This window comes from Nothoprocta perdicaria, unplaced genomic scaffold, assembly GCF_003342845.1.
Source record: "Nothoprocta perdicaria isolate Ctin4 unplaced genomic scaffold, notPer1 scaffold_34, whole genome shotgun sequence".
NCBI lineage: Eukaryota > Metazoa > Chordata > Aves > Tinamiformes > Tinamidae > Nothoprocta > Nothoprocta perdicaria.
This window is the reverse complement of record NW_020455577.1, coordinates 2,940,472-2,967,455: the sequence shown is the minus strand read 5'-3', so window position 1 is coordinate 2,967,455 and position 26,984 is coordinate 2,940,472. Positions and strand designations below refer to the sequence as shown.

Genomic DNA, 26,984 nt, shown 5'->3' with positions numbered 1-26,984 from the left:
AATGGAAACTTTACAAGATTTCTCATGTTCCATTCCCCAAACTTTTGGGTGGAGAATGCTTGTTTGAACACATTCTAACAGCTGGCAATCAGCCCAGTGCATCATTCACTGAAACCACGTTATTGAACCATAAAACAGGGGAGACATTAATAGTTAATTAAAAGGCCAAGGCAAGGGCACTTTATGGTCACTTTCAAGATATGTTCACAACAGTTTTCATCAGACAAAACATCAAAAGACAAGCAACACGGTTTTGCTGTGCCTAACTTTTTGATAAAAATTACTAAAAATGCAGTAACAGACCCTTAGCTCCTACAATAAACCTTTTTTTGACCTTCCTTGTGAAAATACTTACATTTATGACTGAATATAGTGAAAAACCTTCTACTTTTAGAATTACAATGGATTTGCAGGGTTCTATTTGCTCATGCTAAATACCAAAGGCATGTTTACTACAAATCTATATTTCAAAAGAATTGATTGCACACATCTAATTCTGTTCAAAGAGCTCCCATACTCARATCCCATCAAGGATCTAAATTCTATGAGATTAGACTATCCACATGCTTAATCTGAGCACATCATTTATATCCCTCCAAGTACAATACCTGCTTTTGGTTACAGTAGCTATATCTGCATGTATATGCACACACATATATGTCTATAAAATACATAAAATCTTAATTGTATTTTTATTGTATAATTGTAACTAGTTTATCAGAAATAAATATAGTAAGAGCTGTATTAGGCAATATGGAAAACAAGACTCGAAATTTCAAAAGTGAAATCTTGCTAAATAAAATTCATTCCTGCATGACCAGGTTTTCCCTCCAGAGACTTCATTTCTACCTAAAATCATATCATTTTTTCTTTTTCAGTTACCTGGAGTGACGTTGCAGGGATGGAACACAAGCAGTGCTGCTAMCTCACACTTAGGAGACATCTTTCAGTCTATTTTTCTATCCAACGCTTATACAACTGTAATTTGAAACTCCTGAAAATGGTGCATCACCTACCTGAGTCAGGCTCTAGGGATTGGCAAAGCAATCTTTTGCACTGGGTCTTGGTTCTCCCTTTCCTACCTAAAACACTGACATATTTATAACATYTCCCCATGCTCCATGAGCCCTGGAGCCCTGCAAGGCTCTTGGAAGCCAACAGGCAGAAGGGATCTCACCTTGTGAGCAGTCTCACCAAGGTGCAGGCCATTAGTCACTCATATCTTCAACCCGGTGTACTCAAAAATACTATTTATTACCTCAGGCCTTCTTATGAGCTATTTTATTTTCACAAGAGCCTCTTGTGGAAGCTTCTTTAGGCTTCTTTTTAAATAAATACACAATTTTATGCCAGTGCTTCCACAAAATTCTATTTGTTTTGATACTACACGATGCAACAGTTGAGATTCTGTGAAGGCTTCCCAGCCTACCYTCTCAAACGAGGCATTTATGCATGAAAGGACATTGCACCTGAATATCCACCGCACATAACCAAAGAATCAAGAAAGGTTTTTGTATTCCTATTAGCACTCACTTGCCGTATTTTTTCTATAATAAAAAGTCATTTCAAATGCACATAAGCTGCAGAATTAAATTTATACAGATATGTTGACTATGCTCTTCTGTTTACTCACAATATTAAAGCTGACAAAGCGGCCTGCTCTTCTCARACCTTCCCTGCCTCCATCCCATTTCCTCGTAGCTGACAATTATATATTTTTAAAGAAAGCCAGGTCCCAGAAGATAATTATTTTAGTCTATTAAATTACTATAATAAGACATTTATATATGGACTACCGTTAATTAGACAAATATCAAAGAAAATTCCGAAGAAATCAAACAAGCCATATCATTTTGCCCAGAAAAGGCTTTACTATTGTCAGTATTTCACACAACTGACAAAAATCAACCAGCAATTTGAAAGGAAAAAACGCTTGTTCAGGATTTCTTCTTAGGAAAGCATGGCTTGGAATTAATGTCATTGCTGTTTTAATTTCCTCTATACTGTTCTTTTCCATATTATTCATTTGTAATCATGGCCAAGCTGAGTTATAAAATCAAATCCAGTTACCTCCTTATTCCTATTGAAAATAGGGGAAACTTTTTTGCAGAGAAACAGCAGAACTTTTATTTAACTATTAAGTTAAGCAGAATACTTACTGTTTTCCAGTGTGACATTTTGCAGGATTTAAGATAGGCAGGGAATTCATTGGAAAGGTGGAAAATCAGCCTCGTTTTCAGCATGTAGATCTTCTGTGAGGAAAAGAAAAAGATGATTTTGCACTGAAAATMTGATACTCCTGACTAGGTCCTGACTGTCAGTGAAAACTGCGTAAAAAGGCTTTAAAGGAAAAAACAGGTACCTTTATACATGCAAATAAACAGAAAATTCTGGTTTCCTCTAGTGCTCTTCTGGTTACTGTACTCAATTCCTCTATTACTTGTTTTCTTCACTTTCTGTTCTGCTGAAATTTTCCACAGTGATAAAAAGAGGGACCAACTTCAGAAGCAGAGAGTGGGAAGCAATGAACTATTGCAGTAGGAGCAATAAAATCCTCTGTGAGCTGGAACCTCCTCGGGTGCAGCAAGAAGCTCAAGAGCAGAAGGGCACCAGGTRCCCTCAGCGGAATGCCCCACAGCCCAGAGGAGGTTCAGGACAGGCACTGCTGGCCCCGGAGCAGCACCTTCACTCCAAGGTGGTAGCAGTAGCAATTTGCAAAGGTAATACAATCTCATGAAAAACATTTCAAGCAATTTCTTGTCATCCATTTTCATGGAACAATCATGCACACTGCACCAGATGGAGAGGCTACCTGGCATGATCAGATGAGTAAGTGCTTGCACCAAGCATATCCAAGCCAAAGTACATGCTCTTGTTGCCACAAGTGYGGCTGCAAAGCAGAGGCTGACCAGCTTTCCACTAGGAGTATCAGCAACAACAGCCTAAATACTCGAGACAGAGCCTGAGTATCCAAGTGCTGCATGCTTGCACCATCAGACTACTGACTGCAGATCCAATACCTCAAAATCCATTCAAATGACCATGTTTTTTTTAAAAGAAAAGTCACCACACATTGGTTAGCAAAGCCTGCTTTCCAGATATGATTAATGCTGTCTGACAAACTCACAGTAGTTCAAGAACTATGTTTGTTAGCTGCCTAGTGCCCTTTGCAGGCAGAAGTAATGCTAACTTCCGTCGGAATAAAATCATACCATCAATTAACACTTGAGGGGCTTTTAGAATGAGGTTTGCAAAAATAACTTGAAGAGTTTTACAATTTTGTGCTATGTACTTATAAASAAAACCCTTGCACCATGACTCCATTAATTTGTTTAGGTGGTTGAACAAATATACATAATAATGTATTATTCTTACTCCAAATAAGACTTTAAAATATTTGAGATTATCATTATTTTTATCTTCACTTAAAAAAACAGACAGGAAAATGGGAGAAGATTTGTCCAATTTAGCAAGCCACTAAGAACATTGAAATAGAGGAGTCTATTTGAACTCAAAGCCAAGCACCTTAAACTTGATAAAAACTGCCTGTGATAACAGCAGGCTGTCTTTGCTAGCTATGGGAGACTTCACCAATATTCACAAAAACTCACCAAGTTGAGGATAATATTAAAAACATAAATATTAACAGAGTCTATGACCAGAAGTGGTCATTAGCCACCTAGTTTTACTTACATAATAAAGCAAAAAAGAACAAGTTTCTTCCCTGTGGACCACTGGTTCCCAGTGCCCTCTCTGACCTTGCTGAACCCTTTCAACTACCTTAATAAATTCCAGAGACCACTGGGAGCAAGAGTGAGCAGCAGCAGCAGCCGCCAGCTCCCCTTCTGGAGCTGAAACACTTATGCTTCAAAAACACTTTCAGGACAAGCTGACTCACTGAAGGCCTGAAAATAGAGCTTCATTCTCCCTTTTCTGGACTCAGTCCAAGCAGAGACAATTCGTGGAGAAAAGAAGAAAGATCATTCTAGTAATCAAAATACAAATAAACAAAACATGCAGGAGATATTTGTATGCATGTGCACGGATATGAAGAAAAATTAGCATTCAGTCAAAGCTTCTTCTCTTTCTGACAGGTAATAACGATAGTTAATGGACTGACATTTTCATTGTACAACCAAAACATATCCTTCAAACCCTCTCACATAATTAGCATTACTTAAACACAAGACACATCAAATTAGCAAGCCTTCTGGGCCTGGGTGTGTAGCATGGTCTGTGTCCGTGTTACCCACCCCACTGCTGGCACAGCAGTGCTTGAGTGGCCCAAGATCAGGCAAGACCTTGAAGGAGTCTAAGAACTTGGATCCTTACTGCCTTAATCAGAATTGCATCAAGTATCTCACTGAGTATCTGCTCAGTGCCACGGGGCCAAAACTCCTGAAGAAGTTGAGCACTACAGGAACAAATAAATGAAGGCCTSTAATAGCTTTCCCATGAAGCAATAAGGAAAAATACTGTTAAATACAATGATTTTATGAGTGTGTTGCACAGTATAGTGTTTGATTGATGACCTAAGAGGTGACTTCCAATCCTACAGTTTGTGGAGTTGAAACCTGGGAGACAACAGATGGATCCCGCCCTGCGCCTTGCCGACTCCACAAGGAGTGACACGGTTGCTGGGTCTGGGATGGGGGTGGGAGGGGTTGCTAGCAAGAAGCAGCTAGAAAACATGCTAAATAAAAGATCTGGATAAAAATGAACCTTCCTCTGCAGACTTTGATGTTTTCAAACATTGATTGTGAATTGAACAAGAAAAGGAAAATAAAGCTGAAAAGCTGCTGTCAGGACTTTTATAGCACCAAGCTTTTTATGATTTTTTAATGCTCAGTTGACAGATATATGAAAATGAGTGCAAAATGCACAGAAGGAAAAATAAAACCTCACTACAGAATTTACACAGACAAAGAAAGTACAATTTCATAGCACTGAAGACAGCATAAGCACAGAGTGACTTCCAGGAGAATTATTTTTGCAAAACACCAGCATGTTTCACATGCTGGAGTTTCTAATATGTCATTGTTAAATCAAAGACTGAGAGTCCCTTTTTTTYTCCCTTTAGGCATGCAGAGGAGTTAAGAAACGTGAAGGAAATTATAATGCTACCGGTAAAGCTCTCTAAAAAATACACGGTAACTTGCTTACATTGTTTTTCTAGATCAAGCCACTAGATAAGACAGCCTACAGATCTCCAGCATAGTAACATGGACACACAGAATGCAGTAATTACAGGTAGAATGACATCCCGCTAGCAGTTAAGTGCAACATATGGCTTTTGGCTATCGTTTACCCAGACAGTATTATGAGCACTATAAAGAAAACAAATTAGTTGTCAAAAAATTAAAAGCTAAATGGTTATGAAAACAGATTCATTTCACTGAGTGAAACTGAGAAGTGACCAGTTGCTGGCTAGTGATCATGAAGGTACTGAGCTGTCATTTYGGTAAATTAAATTTTATCTCCAAAGAATGTATTCACTGCCAGAGCACCCCAGCCATTCCTCAGGCCGAATGTTTGCAGGGCTCCAAGACCCCACTGCATTTTACTTCTTTTACCTGAGATACACTAGGCAGTTAGATGAGTACAACTACTACATCATAGTCTGGTCTGCAGCAAGAAATTTGCAGTTTTAAGGGATATCAAAGATACTGTAATTGGCCAGATGAGGTGTGTTTGAGGAAGTAATTATTTAATAAAAAGTCATATCTAAGTCAGAAAAAAGTCCTACTGAAAGATTAATGTGCTAACAGTACTAGAGCAAGAAAGTATTATTTTAAGAAGAATTAGAAAGCTCAGACAGAGGATCAGTCTCCCACAGCTCAGCAGCTCTTGCCTTTCAGCTGAGCTGCAGCCCCRTCCATGTGCATCCTGCCAGCAGTGGCACATGCAGGCTAATTCAGCCCCTATCTCTCCTGARCAGTAATTAAACTTGCTAGGATCCTTTCCAGGCCACCACGTGCTTTAAGTCAGAGCAGCCTCAAGAGGCGTCTCAGCCCAAATCCACCAGCAACGTGCCCGTTTAATGGACTGCCTTGCGAGATTCCTAAAAGGGTTCAGATAAGCCCTYGTCCCAAGCAGTTACTGCTTCAGCTATCTGAGCCTGAGCTACCACTACAGCAATCTGATTAGCTCATAAGCACGTTGCTAGACACCTTTTTCCCCCTCCATTTCATTTGTGTTTTCTTCATATACTCGTTGCTAAGGCAGTAATGTTCAAAATTCCATAATGGAAAGGAAAGGGATAACAACCCTAAAAGCAGGTCTTACAGGAGAGCCACTTCAATAGGTTTTAGTGCAGTGAAAGAGAGTTTGGAAGCATTAGAATCTATTTKGAGATTATGTGCTGCCTCATTCCCTCTTGTGGCATTTCTCCTGCTTTGGGATCCTCGGGCAGAAGATCTGAGAAGCCGGAACCAGATCTCGCTGCCCAGGGGTGTCCCGGGAGTAGAGGTCAGTCCTGCTCCCCACATCCTTGCAGCGCTGCGTTGCAAGGGCACTGTCCTCTGCACACTTCAAACTGCAGATCAAGTAACACGGGCATAGATATTTACTTGGGAAGTGAACATTATGCTATCCAGGATCCAGTTCAGGTCCTGCTTTCAGGAATCACTTTTTGGAATCAAAGTCGACTCTCCAAAGTCCCTGACTATAAGGACGCAATAAATCAGAACAACACTGAAGCTCCTTTGCAGCGAGGCACCCACCACAGGCTAATTCACCGTGTTCCTCAGCAGGCATTGGGAAGATTCCCTGGACAGGGCTGTGTGAGGCCACAACAGCGGCACRAGGCTCCGCTCTGCGCTCCCCCCAGAGCCAGCGCTCCCTCGGAGCCGCCTCTCCTCCATCGCGCATCCCACTCCCGGGGGCCCTCACACAAGCAAACGGGAACAGTCACCAAGCATTTTGAAGGGGCTGAGAGAATCACGATTTAAGCACAGTGCAACAGAATCTTTATGATAGCTAGACGAGTGTATTTATTTWTCCAAATGTTTTTGGTTAAATCCCAAGCCCTCTGTAGATAGGGGTGGGGGAAAGTATTTTAAAGCATAAAATAAATATATGGGAGAGGCATGAGCTCTTTTGTTCAACCACTGGCTAGGCACACTTCAGAGCAAGGTCAGCATCAAATATACAGGAACCCAGGAGATGTGAGGTATTTGAGAAAGGAAAAGGAGATAAAAGGCTAAAGGGAAAAATAGAGAAAAAGAAATCCAAACAAAAGCACACCTCAGGTTTGGAAAACAGACACCAAGCATCAGAACCATTCAGATTCCTGTTGAATATGCCATTCCTTGGGTTACTGAGGTACAACAAATTTGGGCTGTGCTTTAATTTGCATTGTCTGCTATTGTTCTTTCTGGGAATGCTTTTAATACTTCAWTTAAAAGATATCCTTCAGGGTGACACACTGCAAACATGCTTCCTCTTTTGTTTTCTATTTCTCTTTGTTGTTGGAGTTGCAATGTAAACACACAACATTTTCCTCTCTTTCTTATTATACTCATTTTAAAGTCTTCTGTATAAAGTATTTTCCTTCCAGCACCACAGCATATGGGAATATGTCTGCAGCCTGTCTCTACTCCAGGTTTGACAATGAAAATATTCCTAGCAAGCAGGTTACTCCTGCACAAAGGTAGCAATCCTGAAGGCAGGTGGCAATGCAGAAACTCACTTGCAAATATCCCACACAGCCACAGGCAAGTAGAACGGAGCAACCCGCCAGGGAGGCRGAAAGGAGCAAAAGAAAAACACCTATTTGTTGAGAGTAGAAGGAATTTCCCACTCTGCCCATTCCTCCAATGCGTGTACTATGGCTTTGGCTCTACACATGCAATTCTCCTTTTTTCCTTCCTTTACCAAACTTTAGAAGTGGGAAACTCGTTGTTCCTGTAACAATGTATTGCTGTAGGTCACTCTCCCACCACACTGACCCCCTCAGCCGATTCACTGCCATTCTACACACATCCAGAGAGTCTTGCTTCCCTATTTTCCATTAATTTAGTCTTATTTCATGCAGCCAACTCCAACCTGTGCCATTCTACTTGGAGCACAGGGATGAATTCATGGTGACCACATAAACAAATGGCTTGGTGGCTACAAGAAGCACAAGACAAAAGTGGGCTCTCCAAGAAAGGCAACCTACATTAGGCTGTTAAAGGATGTTTTCTAAATCTTGCTTTTTAGACTGCAATATTCTTGGATAGCTATTAAGTTACCATGGCAACCCAAGGGCGAGTTGTGGACCATTGTCTGAGGAACTGCACAAACGAACCAGAAACGGGCCCTGCTATAAAATAAATAGAAAATAAAGACCCATAGATACATGGGAAGTTATRAACAGAGATTATGGAGCCATATGATGGCAGGCAATATCACCGTATCAGCAGACTAATAACTGCTGAATTTATTGAAGCTATCACAGCAAAAGAGAGGTTTGAGGAAGTATGAAGCCTAAGGACACAAAAATGCTCTTTTCAACATGTTAGCTAGTGTCTAAACAGGCAYGCAGGGGTCTTCAGAAGGCAGGATTTCCTGGGTGTTGTAAGGAATGATTGACAGGATTCAACTTTTTTCCTAGTAAAATCGGAAAGAATTACTTTACCATGCACATCAGAATTTGCACATTAGACATTATTCTGACATTTTAGAAATTGAAATTAGGTTTATTTTTTGCACTGGCACATTGGTCATTTTGACTTTAAATTTGAGCCTACTAAAAAATATTTAATATATTTAGATTATTAAATGTTAAAACAAAACAAGTGAATTAAATACCTTAAAAAACAACTCACCTTAACTGAGCCTGTCAGTATCGGAATCAAAGGTATCACTGTCTCTAGAATTAAGCAGCACTGGTTCCACAGTTTTCCTGGTTGCCTATAATTCCTCTTYTGAATGATGTTGAATGTGCATTTTTTCGTTCAGCAAGAACATCAAATTCATCTTCTATCTTGATCTTATCACCATAAATCAAGCAAACACTCCCTGGTAATGCATGGCACAGGCAGAAAGGGGGTTCTCGACGCTTACCTAGTAACTCGTCCTTCYTCTGATACCTGAATACAGTTCAGACACCTGTGCCTGCATCTTCCAGCCCAATTTTGTTACCACTGTGTAACCTCACTTTCCATTTTTGTATTAAACCATCAAGTTCTATAATTGGTAAAGTATGCCTGCTTTGGAGTCTTTTAAGCTTATTTCTAACAGTCAAAAAATTAAAAGATAAAAATTTTTTGACTGACATCCTGCTTGAGCAACTGCTCCGAWGCGGCACTCAGACCTTCTAAGGAAAGTCAAGCACACTCTCCTAGCTGTCATCTATTCATCATCCTGGCTCCAGCTATAAAGACTGAGATATTGACATAAATGATCAACAAAATCATAAGTTTCAGTTGAGTGAAGGAATAGAAGAAGAAATCTAGTCAGTTATGAAAAATATACAAAAAGATAACTACCACAGATGTGAGGACCAAAAGAAATACTGATGTCTACCACATAACAGGCTTAAGTGACAGGTCAGAATTCAATTTTATTCACAAACAAGATTAAGAATGGAGAAAAGGAATTACATGAATGAAAACCCTCAGTGCTCTGTTTTAGCAATATTGAGTGGAGGCTAAAATCCAAACAAGTGCAAGCTCATGGCAGAGAAAGGAGCTGGAGCCCTACCTGAGATGGATGGAGCAGGCACRGAGTTGAGGAGCAAGGGGCAGATGTGCATGTAGAGAGAGAGAGAAATCCCTGCCATGGAACAGGGTGGAAAGCAACAAAAACAGGCAGGCCGGCAGGGCAGTGCAGAACTTGCAGGAAGCACAGCAGTCTAACAGCAGAGCTTGTGCTTGGAAGAACTGTAGGCTTGRTAAAGATCTTTTTATTTGAGGTTAAGGCACAGAAGCACACTGGAGAAGCAAGAGGGGAGAAGACATATAGCATCTCCATCTTTCCTAAAGCAAAAACAAACAGAACACSTTCATCTCCTTGGTACCTTCCCATGCAGTGTGTGTGTTTGTTTTCTTCCAAGAACCTTGCCATTCTCACCGCCTCTCTYTGAACTTCTCTAATTCCTGGACTTAGAGATCGCAACACAGATTGCCGTTCAGACACACAGTCTGAAGTGCATTTATAACCAACACCCAAACCTAACTCTGACCAAAATACTATTTTCAATGGGAGCTGTGTGCAGATGYGACAAGAAAACATGCTCCCACTGTGGGTTTTCATTGCTGATATCCATGGTCCAYGCACTCATTTGCAGGTCCAGATCTCTGATGCTTGGGTTAGCTTGAACAGCTGTGTTTTCATGGCTGGACTGGATTTGTGTGCAAGTTTAAAAGCTTGCATGTTCTTATTRCACATGTCCAACTAATCTTTGCTCTGCTAGGACAAGGTTTCTCYCCCTCCTTTGCCACCTCACAGTTCTCATGCTTGTTTTGGACTGCAAACCTGGCTCATACTTCAAGCTAAGCAGGCTGGGGTACCACACTAGCAACATGTTTACACAGATGCTAATAGCTGTTGGGGTACCCAAGCTCCTATTTTAAAATCATGAAATTAACTTGTTAAGCCTAAGTAAGATATCAGGTTTCTGAAAATAAAGTGCGATTTTACCTATACTTGATTGCTGGCATCTGAATGCATCTGATGCTGGTATCTCGTGCACCAACAACATCTCAAATTATTTGGTAGTAAATACAAGTGGGAAGTTTCCTAACAAGATGGTAGAAGGATTTTGTTAYCTGGTTTTCTTCCCATGCGAGTAAACCCTAGGAATCTAATGCACAGGGACAAAGGCAGTTTCCTACAGCACCAGAGCAGCCTTTGAAAGAGGCAGGGCAAGAGGAGCATGTGCCCACTGCACAACTGGCCATCTGTTTATAATTAGATTTACATCTTTGCCCCATACTGCATGTCACTACAGATGTTCACAATCAAGACAGATCACTATATATTGATATAGTATATCACAAGTTATCAGGACATGGGACACAAGACCAGCCCATTTGGACTCTACCCACAGACAACAGGAAAAGTTCAAAAAGGAGTTTTTAAAATGTTATTTCCAATACCTGGTGTATTTATGTAACAGATTAGGATAAAGCAGAGAGAAATACATGGTCTGATCACTGATATTGTGTTACACAAATTATTTTAGGATAAATTGGGGCAGGGAGGCATTTAAAATTCCAGTTCTGGATTCACAAAAACCATATGACCCTGCTTGTTCACAAAAGGGCCAACAAAAGATTTTAGTAGCTCTTCACTTAATTGTTTGTTCCACAGATGGCAATAACATTTATTTTGTAGTTAAAAAAAGTCTCGCCTCATCATAATCAAGAAAATAAACAATGCTTCCTCCAACTTCACCCAAAACTTGGCAAGGAGAAGTACTGCTGCATTAACACCAAGTAATCCCATATGAAATGTCTCCATCTCCCACTTTACTTTTCACCCATGCCAGAAATATGTTTAAAAGGCCACRAAGTAGACTTCATATTTCACGATGAAACATTCACAGGCACTTTTAAAGCAAATACACATGCCCTTAAGACCCCAACAATTAAAATAATCCCTTTTGAAATAAACAAATWATAAAACCCCACCTTGTCTCCAGCCTTGCTGCAGGATGGTGCAATGTTGCCCAAGGAGATCAGGGCCTTCCCCAAGTCCATCCTTGAAAGGCCTAAAGAGGGCTGCTGAATSATTTGACAGCAAAAGGGACAAGGGCAGTCCTTGGCCAGGGAACTGGGCAGCAAGCAGGACTGTTGGCATCACTGCCAAAAGATCTGGGGCAAGAAGATGGAAGAGGAAGGAGCAGAAAGGCTATATTTGATCCCRAGAGGTGCACAATGCCTCAGGGACACTGTGCCCTGTTTGCAAGAGGTACTGGCGGCTGCTGGACAGCACACCAAGGACCTGGGCACRTGCAGAGGGCTGTGGTGCTGCCAGGCTGGGACAGAATGGGGCTGCTGAAAGGTAAAAGCCCACAGTAAAGGTCTGGACAGAAAGGTATCTTCTGTTTTACCACATACAATCCCTGGAGTCTTCAACTTCTGCCTGGAAGTTTCCCTAAGACAGGAAACCACAGATCCTGAGCAACATCATGGGCTTTGCTAGTTTGCCTCCTGGTRTTATCCTAGAGCCAGGTGCTACACAGCGGAGGAGAGGAGCACCTGGCTCCATCTGCACACCTACTCTTCCGCTGACACTGAACTCAGGACACAGTCATCTGTGAAGTGTTAACCAAATAAACRGCAGTTCATTTTCCAAAAGCAGTTTCTACACAAATCTTACAGTAAAAGGATGACAACACAACATGATTTCCTAGACTGGAAGATGTGCTAGCAAGGTAAGAATAGGTTTTGGAAGACTCTGAACAGTCRTTCCTGATGATGCTCTCCACAAGAGCACTTAACTGTCAATCCATCTGCTAATCAGTGTGAGGATAAGTCTTCCTAATCAGGCTTCATTGGATTTTAAATGGATTTTTAAAAGCCCTATTCATTAAATGAATGAAAAATCATTTAGCAATGAAGTTACTCTATCATAAAGTTAGAGATAAGAATATATTCCCTGTCTGTCAGAAAGGCTTCTCATATAATTGGAATACACATAGCAAGGCAATCTTTACAGAACTTGCTAGCTCAGAAGCTGCAGCTGGGATTGAACCCCCAGCAACGCGGAACCCAGGCAGGTCTCGGCAGAGCTAATGGCAACCCCAAACATGGGACTGCAAGGACTGCACGGGCCTGCGCCGGGCTTGCTGAGGGCAAGCAGCAAACTACAGCCAGCAGTTTACAGTCAAAACRTGCCTGTACCCTTGGATTTTCTTCAAGACACAAAACAATTTAAATATTCAAAGAAAAGTAGTTGCATCTTGAAATCTCATACACAACACTGGGACCTCAGGCATCTTTTGGGTTTCATTACTACAACCTGGTAGCATCTCAGCACCCTCGTAGCCCTGGGACTGACAGGCTACACAAGAAATTCAAGCAGCTGGTTTGACAGACTGCAGTAAGTTCTACCACGCAGGGGAAGGTGGAACAAGAGGGTGGCACCTTAGACCCTATCCTATTAGGAAATCTAACTACAAATAGTTTTATAACACAAAATCTTTTTTTAATGTGAATGTTGAGTGATTTGCCAGTTGCTGGCAGTTCTTATTGGCAGGGCTTCTTTTCCAATTCAGTTGCTAAACAAATGCAAAATGACAACTCCTAAAACAAAGCTGGGATTACAGCTAAAACTACCCTTTTGTTAAAGGTCTGGAAAACTGTAATTGTGCTCTGTTTAAAATATCTTGAGAGATCATAGATGCTTATGCCCGAGACRGCACAGAAGAATCAAGCCAGGCCCAGGCCCTTGCTGTGAGGGCAGGACAGCAGCACCCAGCTCTGCCTCTGCACCTGAAGGCGACCCTTGAAAGGTGCCTCCTCCACTCCCACGACACAACCATAAATGTGCTACCAAGCCCTGCCATGCCATCAGCAACAGGGGCAAAATTCAGAGCAGACAAGTTGAACAGGTAGCTGAGCATTACGCGCTTGCCGCCAAATGTAATCTTCTCTCCCAAAAATCTCCCAAGCTGCTTTTAATTCTTTTATTATCAAAACTTACAGAATTGCTCTTCCATCCTATTCTTGCAGTTAATAACTGCATTTGAAAAAGAATTAAAAAATTCAAACATTTTTTCCTTCAGGACAGTTTTCCTTTTTTCTTTACTTTTATTATTTTACATGGAAAACAAGGATCCTAGAAACTGATCTTCTTTATTTTTATTCCTGAATACATGAATGACAAACACACTGCACAAATTAAAGCAGCAGTTAATAAAATGATGCACTGATTTTTGAAGAAAACACATCAGGAAAAGACATGGGCTAAGTGAACACCAAGATTAAAATTCACCAACACAAAAAAGCACAAAGAAATCCAAATCCCAAAGTTGTCTACTATTAAAAGATACATCTAACCTAGTTGCCAACCAGCCAGATAATCTAACCTGAGTATTATCAGGCACACAGCAAAGCTGCACCCCAGTTTTTGCACCCTGTTTGGAACAGTTTGCTTGGTGTTGTAACACTGAATGATCAGAAAATAAACTAGATGGCACCCAAGTATGATTACAAACAGCCTTAAACACACAGCTCTGCGGCAAAACATAACTGTGCCAAACTCAGATTTCAATATGATCTCTCCTGATAGGACTTAGTGCCAATGTAGAGCAAATTTAATAAAGTGAGCAGGATTCTGCATGACTCAAAGCTAATTGCTAGCCCTTACATGCTTATGGAACAAGTGGGATCTCAGCACATCATTTCTCCCAAATGATTCATTCTTTACCTGTATCAAACATTCATTATTACACTTAAGCAGGCTCAATACAATTTACAGATCCAGTTTTGTCTCCCAAATTTAGTACTTACACTGTTGTTTGTGTAGAGTAGCAATTAATATGGAGGGAAAGGGCAGGGAGAGAGAGGAGACCAGATCATGCTCTRAAACTGTTGCAAAKAACTGGCCTAGAGCATTAAGGACAAGACACACGGCAAAGCAATACTGCCCTGGGCAGGTTTTCCTTTTTTWAAAAAAAATCTCAGTAGAAAAAGATAAGATTGTTCAATAGATTAGCTAAGAAAATASCATCTTGAAGGAAGTCACATTCCTTCTATACCCCACTGAACTTCCAAATCATACTAGGCCACTGACAGAGCAATGCTGACCTTGTACAATCATGTATGGACCCTCTGAACCTGTAAGAGGACTTGACTTTGAAACCTTCCACCATCTCCCTCCTATTACTGTAATAACATCATAGATTCTCTTCTTGGTTTACTGCTCTCAAAACTACTCCTCGGTGCAATTTTTTAATGGGAATTCTGTGTTAAATTTATGTTCCCCTTCTTTGAAATATCTCTTCACAAGCTTTCATAAGGCATTTCCTTGCATAAACATTCATTATAAATCTAATTTTAAAACTTGAAAATTCCTTGAGTTTAAGCATCAAGTGTTCATATACTTGTCCATAGAGTCTAGTGAATACTTAGACTATTTAAATGAAAACTTTTCATGAGCTTAACAACAAAACTGATTTTTAGCATAAGGAAAAATAATTACAATCATATTATAATGTTCAGGTAGTGAAGTACTAAAGCAGATCAAAAGGTTATGAAATCAACCATTAGAAAAAAGGCAGTGATAACTATAGGCAACCAGGAATGAAAAGGTGATAATCCTGCTTAAAAAGCTTGGAACAAAAACTGAGAATTGCAATTAATGAATAAAACAGATTTGAGGGGAAGGGGGAGGGATAGCCATAAAAATCACATAAAATGAGTTTGTCATTTCCTCTAGGGAGTGATGGGGACCCAGACAAAAAATGTTATGTTTGATCTGTTTTGCTATACTTTTCCTTCTGAAAAGCACAAACAGAAGTCTTGCTGACAGATTCAGGGCACACTTTGCAGCAGTTAAAGTGGTGACTGCTCCAGCACCATTTCTGCCCATTCCTGTTCCCTTCGGTTTTAACTTCCATGACCTCTGTCTACGCCTCCCAAAAAGGATTGCAGGACACCTAACACAGGCAAGGACTCCCAGCCAATTATTGCCAGGTAGTAAGGCTCTCCTAAAACTACTTCCATAATTCCTTTAGTGCTTATCTCACCTTTTTATGTATATCTGTTTTTTACCTTTATTTTTCCACAGAACTAAGCATTTCTAATTCACACTTGCAACAGTTTTGCCTCTGGCCCACCTCAAGAACCTGATATAACTTTAAACTCAACTACTGGTTGAGACTTCAGGAGACCTCAGCAGTGACTTCCTGCTTTTATTCTATTATTCTGAGACATTTCAATTGTCATCTTTTAAATTAAACCTTTCGTACTTCTTCCTCCTGTTTGAAGGACCTGATATAATGGAAGCCTGCCAACATTTCCATGATGTTTCCCTTTCTCCAACAATTCCAAGGCCTCAAAGTCAATCCCAAAATTGTACCTCTATTTGACTTTCTAAAGCTACTTGCACAATAACCTTTTCCATTTTCTCCAGCTTTTTCATTGCCAAATGCAAACAAAGACTGCCTCAAGACATCCAATACTATTTAAATGACAGATTTCTCTCAATTGTTCACATTTCTTTCAAAACTCAGAAATGCCCATATTTAGTAGACATTATTACCAAATGGAATGGATCATAAATTTTAAGAGTCAACTAATTGTGTCACTTTTATCTTCATTATCTAGCTTTTTCCAGTTGTTAGTAGTTAGAAAAAAAGAACACAGTGGTGCCAGTCCTCATGACCAGCCAAGAATAATTTTTTACTTATCATTTCCAATCTTTATGCARTATAAAGAACAATCTGCTTTGCAGCTCATCTGTACATATAAGTACTTCTGGGCATTGAATCCATGTACATGCTTGCAAATAATTACCRCATCTTCTTTCAAGATCTAGAACTTAATTACCTGTAAAATAGTTTTTTTGCATAAAAAAACATAATATTGTAAAGCAGATGAAACTTCTACAAAGACTTGCAAGTAATTTTCTTCTTTCTTTCTCGGAAGACTGAAATACATCCCTTCAGATACTGGAAGCAGAGTTTACATTTCATCGCATATCACAAAACAGCAATTTATATGAAAATAGGCTTTATTAGTTCTGTTATTGATACTAAATCATCAGCTCAAGCTAGCTGCTAAGGAATGCCTTTGGAGAGCTTTGGGTCTGTAAGTGCTAAGTTATTTTAGTGTTGTAGTTTCCTTGKTTTTTTTTTCCTCCTGTTACAAGCAAAACTGCAAAAATACAGTAAAGCAATACAAACCTTTTCCAATTCTTTAAGTTAGATCATAATGAGCATTAAAGTATCTACAGTTAAATGTAGAGGCAGAAAATGAGCATTAACTGTCTAAATGACAAGATGAAGGTCCCAGTAACAGTCTCAATAAAACATTTTTGAATGGACTGTTACATGGATAGCCCCTAGCACTGCTACTGCATACAGTATTTTTCTCACTTACTATCAAGTCAATTGCTGGTTAAAATGAAGGTGCTAAAGTTTAAAAAAGTTTTGTTCAACTAATACTAGTATTTGGCATCAGTATTCAATTTTCTGTGCAAGATCTGACCTAATCTCTGCTCTCAAATATTCTCAAATTTCTGCTCTTAACTTTTGCATATGTTTTAGATATGTCTTTTAGACATGTTTTAGATCATGTCTTCACTTACTATATACCAATATAAAATTTATTGAAACGCACCAGGCAAATGTAGTAAACAAGAAATTTTAGTGGTAAATAACCTAATTAAGCATGTTTTGTATTCTGAAAAGCAAACATAAAATACATGGTGCTATTACACTTGATGCAACCCAGTCAAATCAAAATAATACATTTGAATTAATAATTTAAGTATTCATGTTTATCAATGATATTGCGACACTACACATTATTATAAACTTTTAATAACCTTTATAAAAACCAGTCTAGGATGACATTAACTTGCRTTATGTGTCACAACTAAAACTTACTTTTTAATCTGCACTGAAGGAGTGAACCTTCTGCTTACACTGCAGTATTTGCAGTATGTTACAAAGTAATTTTTTTAAACACTTACAGAAAGTTAGTACAAAGTGCAACTTAAACACATTATGCAACAGTAACACTTCTGTTACTATGTTCTGTTTTAGTATATGATATATGAAGCACATGCTCAGCATTCGTTTTAATTGCYTTTGTTTAGATATGTCAATCAATAGACTACTTTTCAAAAATAAGTTAAAAGATTATGCTTTTTCCTTGATATAAATGAGTCAGATTCATAAACACATGGGTTTTTCTTTCCTCCAGATTTTTTTTTCTCTTGAAGGAAATAGAGTGAGAGGAAGAGACCTAAGGAGGATGAAACAATCAAGTTTAATCAAACTGTCTTACTTAAAYCTTCCTTACGCCTAGAGCTGGATCTGTGGCTAGAAAAAAAGTACTAGGAGAGCAGAAAAATATCTGCTGAACATGAGTGCCATGCCTCACAAACAAGTGAGCAAATAGAATAAATTTAATTTTAAATTTCCTTGTGATCTTTCACCTTGTATAATCATTATGAAAACGTAGTTTATTTCACCCTCTGTTCCATCCCACAGTTTCATAAATCAATGTCTGACTAGAATATCTTTTTCAGACTTAATTTATTGAAGGCATGATCTTTGTCATAACATAGTCCAAAAATATCTGATAAAGTCAAAACTAAAGTTTTAGGTTTTGTTCTCCCCGCAAGTATCTTTTTTGTTTTGCCTGTTTGAGCTCTTCTGTCCCAATCATTATCTTCTGCCTTCTGAGATTTCTCTGCTGCCTCTGATTTCTTAGACATTTCATAGCTGCTGGTTAGATGCTATTACTATGACATGTTCAACCTTTAAAATAAGTAATTTGCTTTGAAAGTTGGATGCTGTGTTAGAGCGACAATGCAAATGTTTACATCACTGATGAGTTCTTCAGGCCTAAAAATACCACTATATTTCTAAAACACGTGTATAAACACACTTATTTTCAAAGTCTCAGTAGGTTTTGCTGGTTTTTTGTTCAGTTCTGCTCTATACTAGTTTGTCCAAAGGTTCTGTTTACAAAATGCCATTCTCAGCTTCTCTCAAACAGCCACATTTGAGGAAAAAAAAGCAACCAATAAAACCACTCCTGGTACTTGCCATTCCCGTTTACAAGGAAGAGGATGTCAGGGCAGAAGCTGGCAACCAAGCCATATAAAACGAAAAGGAACTGAGTAAGAGTAGGAAAAACTTCCTAAATCCCAGAGCAGTGAAGTGGCACCAAAGCATCAAGCACTTGCTCTTCTAAAAGTCTGAGCAATGTTTCTGTGGGAAGGACATCAGTCAAAAGGAAAAAGGAACCTTAACAGTTACTTTATCTCCTGGACATCTTGCAGAAATGCAACTAGAAAACACAAAAACAGTTTTAATTTCAGTTATTTCTCAGAGAGGCTGAAAAAACAAGGAAACCTTTGGTTCCATCAACTATGCTGATGATGATCAGATTGTATTTTAGATTGAGATCTAGGTTTGGGGAGATAATTTCCTCTGTGGAGCCTCAGAGCAAACCACAAACACACAAAGCAATCGAGGTTGGAAGGAGTTCTGCAGATCTAGCACAGTTCCTCTGCTCAAGCAGGGTCACCTGGAATATATTGCCCAGGACTATGTCCACAGAGCATTTGAGTGTTGACAGAGACTCGACAACCTCTCTGGTTAGCCTGCTCCAGGGCTCTCCAGTCCCCTCCATCTCGTGTCCTTTAGTAAGTACTTCTAGTAAGAAATCTGGTGCACAAATGGGTTTTATTGTCCAAAAGATAGACATTGGGTAGGATAGCCTTGCAAGATGCTTAGCTAAAGACCCTGCAGAAACTACTAGGAAGCCAAAATGTTTAAGACCTCATAGAATTGGGAACGAAGCTAAAAATGCCAGTGCTGTAACAAGAAATAAATCCTTTTGTGCACTTGCTATTGTTGTATGCTAAGCAGAGAGGCAAAACAGTATTTCAGTATGATTTCACTTGTAATTCCCATTAAAGTTTTGGATAGATTTCTAAAAGTTAAAATTATTTGACAGAGTTCTAAAATGCTTTCTTATGAAATCAAGAAAGCAATCATTGCCTCAAACTGTAAACGCTCTGCTACGTCTATGGTATTTAGGACACTAAAAGAAAAGAGCCGACAGAGAGAGCCARGGATTAAATGCCAGCACAAGGGAACATTAACATTTGTTTCCCATCACTAAACATCCTCAAAAAATGAGGAGCTGAAAGCATTCACTGCTCTATTATAAAAAGGAAAACACGAAAACAAAACAGAAAAATCACTGTATAGCTTTGCTGAAATTATACAAACTTTGTACACAGAGTATGTAACTGGGAGCTTAGGGTGATCCTTACACTGCACTTACTGAAGTAAGGGCTGCTTTAAACATACAGCCAACAAAAGCCAGGCAAGCAGCTAAATCTGAGCATGAAGAGTTTTCATGCCACATAGAATGTGAAATTCAGCATGTAACTTCATTAAAAATCACCAGTTAATTCCCCTAAAATTTAAATGCCATTAATTAAAAAAATCTGATTTTTATGCAGCATTAAATTGTAATTGCCTAAAGACAAAAAAACCCACACTTTTCCAACATCTCAATTTCACTCTAGTTCTCACCACTGTTGTCTTATTTCCCATAAATAACTAAAATCTTTCAGCCAATAGTTTAAAGCCGCCCATGATATTTACAAAGAAATATTTTCTTCTCTACCTTTAATATTGCTCAAAGTGACACTTAATTTTGCTTCTCCTGAACACATTCACACCCTTTGTAKTGCTGGCAGAAGCTCAATATCAAACCGTATCCTAACGGAATGRAAGCTCCATTTGGGCCTTCAGGTTACTAAAGCAACAAGACAGTAACCAGGCAGCAGCAGTCACTATCAAAAAGTGTTTAACAGAATTTACCAGAACACCTCCCAAAAAAAAAAAAAAAAATCCCAAAAAAAAAAAAAGGGGGGGGGGGCAGGGGAGGGAAGGAATTATTTGATGTTATGATGTTACACTACCTTATGGAACCTGCTTTTTGTTTTTAAACAGCAAATATCATTCCTAAAGCAGCAGCATATTGATTTATATTAATCTTGGATTTATAAGTAGTTTTTTTTTCCCCCCACGTGATGTGAATGGCATACTTTGTGGGTTAGGAAAGTCTTCAGAGAGAAGAATCTAGCAAGGCTCTGTAAGCATCAAAACATGGCTTATTTGTAAAATGCTTAGTCAAGAAACATTGGCCAAACTGGATTTTCTGAGGATGAATAGATGTTCGGAGGAATTAGAGCTTCCTGTCAGAACTACGAACTATGTAAATGAACTAGACTACACAAAACACTTCAGAGCTCTAAAAGATGCACCAGAACAATTGCATCAGGCCATCTTGCTCAGCAGGAAGAAAAGAATGGCAGAAAAACAGGAGAATGAGAAAAAGATAGTACAGGTCATGTGGATCAAAGGCAAGCAGGAACTTAGAAAACTGATTTTCAGATTTTCTCTTACAAAATGAGGAAAGCATTCTCACCCAATAATATTTCATTCTTGAAGCAGAAAAGTTTGATTCAGCTCTTGAATCAGAAATCAGAACTTTTCTTTCGTAATCATGTCCTGATAATTTGTCCCAAAGTCCTGATAATCTATTAACTAGACATTAAGCTCTGTTCCACTGTTCCTTATCACACATTGCTCTCCCATTCCTTTTCAGTCCCATGTTAATATATGAGCTTATCAGCTTATCAATCCTGCACCATGCCCCTCTCTCCTAAATAGAAATAAACCAAGATAATAATTGAGGTCCCGTCTGCATATTAACTTGCAGCTGTAGCCTCTACAGAAATGGCTTAGGCTCCAATACCTGTATTGTACTTGTCTCACCCTCTAGTGGTAGAGAGGCCTTAGTTCTCATGGATGAAGAAAAGACATATATATACATATATACACACACACACACACTTTTTTGCTCTCCTAAAGTCAAATGTACTGTGCTGCTTGTTTCCAACAAAATGATAAAGGGCTGAAACAGTTTTATCTGTTATAATGCTACAGATCCTRTCTCTTCAATATTTTCATCACTTTTAATCCAGCAACGCAAAATACACTGCCCTGCAGGCACAACTGCAACTAAGGTGGTGCTGCGGAAGGAGGCTCAGATGTACTCTGAGATGAGAGAACCACTGCTCCAGAAGTCCCTCCATGCCACAAGAATTTTGGAGCACCATAGTGCTGCTGCCTGCTCTCTTCTCCTCTGCTGCCTCGCAGATTTCAGGGTGGTGATAGCCTTGCTGTTACTGGATATGCACAGTTGGAGCTACATGRAGCTGAGGCAGCTTCGCTCTTGGTAAATAAAACACATAGCATTGCCAATACGCAGTTATATGCAGCCAGTGAAAGAATGGAGAACTCAAAGATGACTAATCAGCTGGAAATTAGTTCCAAATACATCACTTATTCTATTAAGAAGAGCCCTTGGCCATGTTTTAGAGCAGGATTATAAAGTACAAAACCACAGGAAGCAATATCTGACTTGCCAGCATGCTAGCACATTTGCCAAAAGTTATTTTATTCTACTTAAAAAGTCTTTAATTTCACAATTCTTAATATGTGGAAATTCAGATACTGGTCTACCATATCACATGAAATTGTAATTTCTAAAACAACTAATAAGTCTAGATTATGGTGCGTGAGTTTGGTTGCTACATTCTCCACTGTGCACCTCACTGCACACTGTATGATGCAGGGTGCAAATGCCACCTTGGGTCCATCTAGCTCACTTAACCCACTGCCCTGCTTGCTGAGTACTTCCTCAGTTTTCCTATGTAGCTTACAAACCTCTAATAAAATGTTTTACTGAATGTTTCTCCTTATATAGCTTTCAAAATATAGATAATGGGAAACAGATGACAACAGTAAATACAAGCAAACCTTTTTTTTTTTTTTAATATTTGGAGCAGCTTTTGGGAAAGAGATTGAATTCTCAGGAGTGGGATGGGTTTAATTACACCACAGACTTTGATCCTGTTCACAGTTCCAGTGTGAATTTGGGCAAAATTTCATTGGTGTCATACAACAAGAGGCAAGAGTGAAATAAGAAAAAGGGATTCAGGATTCATGGCTACAGCAGAAAAAGAAGTCTGAATAAAGAACTCGCTATTAGGCTGGTGAGTTAGAGTGCACACGTTGTACCTGTACATCACCTACCACTCTTACTTACTGCAGAGTATTCYAGTGACAAAAGCAATCCATTACCAAACAAGATAAATATCTGTGCATAATAGTCATAAGATTATAGTTTCATGCAACAATTGTTAGCATATTTGATACATTTGCCTCCACACTAAGCATTTTTCAGAAACCTTAGATTTCACTTTCCCAGCGCCATTTASTGGATTTCACATTCAGTAGCACAAGGGCACTCCCATGCAGGGAAGGGTGCCCCTCAGGCCCAGTGAAAGCAGCACCACCACTGCTTGCTCTTAAGTGGCAGTACCTAGCAAACACCTGGCTAATGCCCAAGTACTCCCTTTGACAGGCTCCTCAACCTGAGGGTGGCTACAAACAACATGGATTCAATTCCAGTCATGTTCAATGTGCACCACTCAGCTGTGGCCCTATTTCCCTTCCAAAATATCTGCAATGCAACAATGCAAAATAAAAAAAAAATAAAAAAAAATAAAAAAAAAGGAGAGAAAAAAGAAGAATCACAGACTTCACAGTTTGGAGTCTAGAGGTTTCTTGAAAGTTGCTCAAGTGCAGTTATTGCACAACTTGATTAAAGACAGAGCTGTAGCATAGCCATGTGTGAGGTTGCAGCCAGGTGATACTCATCACAAGGGAATTTGCACACTGGACAACAAGATCCWAAGGACTGCGCACATGACAGTGATTCCTTCTGGGGGAAGGACACAGAGGTTTATTTGTCTGTTCAGTTTTCTATTGCAATTCTGTTTTGATATTTAATCACAGAAGAATAAAATGTACCTGGGCATAGGGTTATAACAAATTTTCAGAGGATTTCCAAAGTGCACGTAATTGCATTTTACCAATATCTCACCCAGCACAAACAGAATATTATTAAAAGATACTTCATGTGGCCATACTGGTATTCCGATTTCTGATGYGAGTAACCGCTCAGTTGGCCAAACAGTGTCACTTAGAGGGAGGGCTGTGCATTCAGCAGCAGCACAGAGGCTCTGGAAGGAAAGCTCTGAGCAGGACAGCCAGTAGCACCACGGGCTAAGAACTAGCTGAGGACACAGCGCACCGTTAGTCACAGAGCAAGCAGCAGCCTCCGTGTGACACATGTCAGTGTCAGCAGAGCACAGGGAAGCAGTGATGCAGACACCAGCCCACAGGGATGCGATTCATCCACACACGAGGGGCTCTGCACTCTGGGCAAACTATTGTCCTGTTGAGGTGACCTGCAGGAGTGTGGAACTGTGTGCTTTCAGTGGTATTAGCATGGTCACAAGAGAACTGCTGGATTCTGCTCCCCTTCAGAATGTCTACTTTATTACCTCAGCAGCATAATACATGAGCAATAAAACCCCAAATCCTGGTGTTCTTGGTTACCAAGCCGTGCACTGTTATGTTAGTGCTGCACTAAACATGAAGCATCCCAAGTTCACTGCACAGAATAAATACAGTTACTGCTGTAACTTGAAATACCAAAAGCACATCTTTTCTTCCTGTGTCAGTCAGCAAAGTAACAACTTATGTCCAGGATGTATTAAACATACATGGCAGTGCCACATTTGTGAAATATTCAAACTGTCATTTCAACTTTTGACCACTTGCACTTTTGACCATTAATGCAACTACTTCCATCTTAAACAACTGTCAACAAACAAGGCAAAGCTCTGGTCCTACAGGGATATTTTGGCTCATACTCTACTAACATAGCAGATAATCTTTAGAGTCTCTTAGAAGATAAAACCTGTTAAACCATGATTGTGTGGATTTATGCCTCTGCTTAGCTTCAGTGGTATAAATTACTCCCTTTAAACACACTACAGCAGTATCCCACATTGTAAGGAAGACACACAYACTTCCAGGAAGGGGGCCATAGCATGTGGATGCAAGTTGGTAGGAGAAAGCAGAGCTTCATCACTTATCTCCTTATCAGGGTTCTGCTGTCCATTAGTATTACATAGTGCTCCACAAAACTACAAGACCAACAGCATTATGGAATCTCAACCACAATCCATTGTAAGAGCAGGGAGTAAGAATTAAAACAAAAACAACAACAAAGCATGCGAAGTTTTCTTGCTTTTGATAGTTAAGGTTAGGGCCATAACATCATTTGAATTTATCTTTGGCTTAGATTTTCTTATACCCAAGCAACACTCAAAATAACACATCTGTTATCTTCAGGGAACACACTTAGAGCACACGGTGGAGGAGACATTAGAGCATCACAGAGTGCTGTGAGCAATAGCACACATCAAGGTCCCTTCRAACCACTGGAAAATGTTTCCTTGCAAGACTGAAAAGAACAGGGTAATATTGGGAACAAGGATAAAACTGTGTGTCTGACTACTGCAAATGTTTTCAACTATCCATTAGGTTTGCAAATCATTTGCTCAATTAAGCATGATTTTAGAAATTGCTTACCAAAGTTCACTGGGCTAAACTGCAGCCTCTACCTCGTTTTCTTAAATTACAGACCTCAGCATTGTATTTGCTTAGCGCTCCAGTCTCATTTTTGTCCATCTCTGACAAAAGATAAGACATTTTAAAAAGTAGAAAGTGATTGACAAAAAAAAGTGATTTTTTTCTTTTTTTTTTTTTTGTATTAGAAAATATTTGCCTTCTCAGTTTGGACTAAACATCTTTATTTCCTCACTGAACAGAAATCCAAGGCATTCCACATCATTATATCAAAGCTAAAAAAAAAATGTCACTACTGTGTTCATAAAGAAAAAGCCAAGGGAAGCTGAGCTCAGTGCACAGCAACACTTCTCCCTTTCACCCAGCACTTGGGACACTGCAGAGCATGACCAGAGCTGCCCCAGGCCTGGGCTCCAATCAATCCTTGCCCTTCCACAGGCTCCCATGCTTCTTTCCTCTCCTTCCAAAAAACACTAGCCAAGGGCTGGAATGAAGGATACCTGCAGAGGTTCCCTCCAGAAGGGGGGACATTCTCCCTTCTCCCTTTGCAGCACGATGGTGACACCAGGGCAGTTTTGTGATGACCAAACCAAGCGCTGTTTTTCTCCTCAAAACAGCCTGCCTTTAGTTAACACTCAGTAAATACCCTGCCTTTAGTTAATACTCAGTATCCTGATAAGCAGAAACTTTACAACTTCACAATATGCATAATGGCAAACCAAACACAACTGACTTCTTTAAATAGCTCAAATAATGTCTAACACAAAGGGAAACCAGTAATAATAATAATTAAAAAATTACTTTCCACAAGCAGCACAAAAGGCTCTTACCCCCAAGGGCCAGGGCTCTGCTTTAGCTCCCAAATCTTAAGGAGCTGCAATGAGTTTCCTGAATCTGGGCCCTCGGAGACCCCAGGACAAAGGCGAGCCACGCCAGAAGAAAATAAAAGTAGTAATAAAAATAACTGAAGGTGAAATTCAGGTTCCTTTCCGAAGCTGCATGTGAGGGTGGGGCCGCCCTGCCGCGGCCGCCGCTTAAATGGAACCCACGCGGCGGGCGGGGCGGGGCCAGCGCGGCGGTTGCAGCCGTTACGGCCGTTACGACCGTTAGAGCCGTTGGGGCTCACGAGCGCCCTCTGGTCCCTCAGGCCCCTCGGGGGGTGACACGGGGTGTGATGCGGTGTGCGCTGCCTTTTCCTTTTCTAATAAATCGGTAAACGTTGGGCAGCGTGGGCCAACTGTTCATACAGCCAACCTGAGCGCGTAGAGAGCGTCAACGAAAGGTGTCAATGGCCCGAGAGGAGGCAGCCACCTCTCCTCACCCATGAAATCTGGCCTGTTACGTAGTTACCCCTYGCTGCAGCCTTTAGGGAAGAAGTGTTAACCCAGGGCAACAGCATGGGAGGCGATGACGGGAGTCCGTCAAAAGCCAGAGATAGGTGAGTCGGTGATAACTTGGGAGCGCTTCCTTCTCTGCTTTCCTTGTGTAGCGTATTTGTTCCTTGGGCACTTCGCCCAAAAATAAATAAATAAATAAATAAATAAGTGATTAAAAGTTAATGGAGAAAAACTGCTCAAAATAAGACACGGTCAGTTCTTGGCTTTAAATATAATGAAAGGTCTCCTATAAAGCAAAGTGTGTTGTGCTAGTAAGACTGTATTTGGGTTACTGCACAGACTGGCTTTACATATGTAAAAATGTTATAGGAAAAACAAAAGTTCAAAGATGCTGAAAAAAGCAACATAAAATGGAGGATTCCGCCTATTTTTGTTGAAAGGCTTTT

At 39.9% G+C, this 26,984-nt stretch overlaps 1 long non-coding RNA gene across 2 annotated transcripts in view; it reads right to left on the bottom strand.

The window, feature by feature from the left end:
* LOC112951127 overlaps window positions 1–26,197 on the bottom strand; it is a 31,449-nt gene extending 5,252 nt beyond the window's left edge. For both annotated transcript variants that reach the window (XR_003250142.1, XR_003250143.1), the window contains exons 1-3: window positions 26,032–26,197; window positions 25,205–25,305; window positions 2,160–2,252 (exon numbers count right to left, since the gene is read on the bottom strand). This is a non-coding gene — a long non-coding RNA (uncharacterized LOC112951127). The remainder of the gene's footprint in view (window positions 1–2,159; window positions 2,253–25,204; window positions 25,306–26,031) is intronic.
* Between the last annotated feature and the right edge of the window lie 787 nt (window positions 26,198–26,984).